Source organism: Eulemur rufifrons, unplaced genomic scaffold (assembly GCF_041146395.1).
Source record: "Eulemur rufifrons isolate Redbay unplaced genomic scaffold, OSU_ERuf_1 scaffold_389, whole genome shotgun sequence".
In the NCBI taxonomy this organism is placed as follows: domain Eukaryota; kingdom Metazoa; phylum Chordata; class Mammalia; order Primates; family Lemuridae; genus Eulemur; species Eulemur rufifrons.
Window position 1 is genome coordinate 52,501 of NW_027183171.1, and position 1,468 is coordinate 53,968.

A 1,468-nucleotide genomic window follows, 5' to 3' on the forward strand; every position below is an offset into this window, starting at 1 on the left:
AGCCGAGGCACACACGCTCGACGGAGCGGGGGTGGGGGCACCACGGTCGACCGCCGCCCCCGGCCCTCCGGACGACGGCACCTCCCCCCCCGGCCGCACCCCACGACCACCCAGCGGCGGCGGCCGCCGAGGCGAGTCACAAGGGCGGGCGCGGGGAAGGAGAGCGCGTCGGAGGCCGCGGGGACGACGGGACGGAGCACGGGCCGGCGGGCGCGGACCGGGGCCGACGGGGAGATCACCGGTGCCTCGACCGCACCCCCCCTCCGCCCGACCTCGGGGGACACACACCGCGACACCCGAGAGAGGGAGGAGGTCGCGCAGAGTGGGGGAGGTGCCCGAGGAGACCAGAGGGCACCCCCCCAAACCAACGGGACGCCCTCCTTCCCCAGGCGCCTCGGCGGTCCCTCGGACGGACGGACGGAGGCGGAGGGGACACGGCAGAGACACGGCGGTCAGCACCCATCCTGAGCCCCGCACCCGGGCTCGGGACACGCAGCGCGGCGGTGGGCCGCGGCGACCCCGGGGGCGGGCGCGCGACGGCGGACGACGCCGCGGCGTCCCGCGGGTCGCCACCGGGGCACGCATCCCCGGGGTGCGGCCCCGAACGGGCAACACGGCGGGGACGTGGACCCGGCCCCCCGTAGGCGCGGGGGCGCGTTTGGCCGGCGACGCCGGTGTGGGGGAAAGAGGGGAAGACGACGAGGGGGCGGAGGGTGGCGGCCCAGACCGCCGGGCCGCCGCCAGGGGCGGGCGGTGAAAGACGGCGACCCAGACACGACACCCTCCGCGCACACAGACCCCCTCGTCCCCAGACCCCGCACCCCGGCGGCGAGCGACCGAGACACGCCGACGCGCGCGAGGGGCACGTGAACACACACCCCCGTCGGGCCCTCCCAGGCGAACCCCCCAGAAGGAGGGAAGGCCCAGCCGCGCAGGGCGCGAGGCGGCTCCCGAGAGGATGGCACCGTGGCGCCCGCGGGAGAAAGCCCTCCCGGCCTCTCTCCCTCGTCGCGGGCGGCGACGCGACCCCACCACGTCCACCCCCCACGCGCCAACGACGTGCCTACGTGGGGGGACGGGACGGAAGAGGAGGGGCGCACCACCAAGGTCTGCACTTAGGGGGACGGAGGGACCCCTCAGCGGAGCCCTGCGAGAGAAACCCCCAGCCGCGCGACCCCCGCGGGGGCCCGGAGGCACACCGGGGGGGGGCGATTGATCGTCAAGCGACGCTCAGACAGGCGTAGCCCCGGGAGGAACCCGGGGCCGCAAGTGCGTTCGAAGTGTCGATGATCAATGTGTCCTGCAATTCACATTAATTCTCGCAGCTAGCTGCGTTCTTCATCGACGCACGAGCCGAGTGATCCACCGCTAAGAGTCGTATGAGGTTTGATGGGCGAGGACCTCCGCGGAGGGAGGCCCTCCCTGGCACGACACCTTCCCCACCCCCACCAAGGGGTAGGGAATTGCC

At 74.7% G+C, this 1,468-nt stretch overlaps 1 non-coding gene across 1 annotated transcript; it reads right to left on the reverse strand.

The window, feature by feature from the left end:
* Positions 1–1,224: 1,224 nt before the first annotated feature.
* LOC138380381 (5.8S ribosomal RNA) lies at positions 1,225–1,377 on the reverse strand. The gene has a single exon (XR_011232745.1). It is a non-coding gene; the product is annotated as a 5.8S ribosomal RNA (ribosomal RNA).
* Positions 1,378–1,468: the final 91 nt, after the last annotated feature.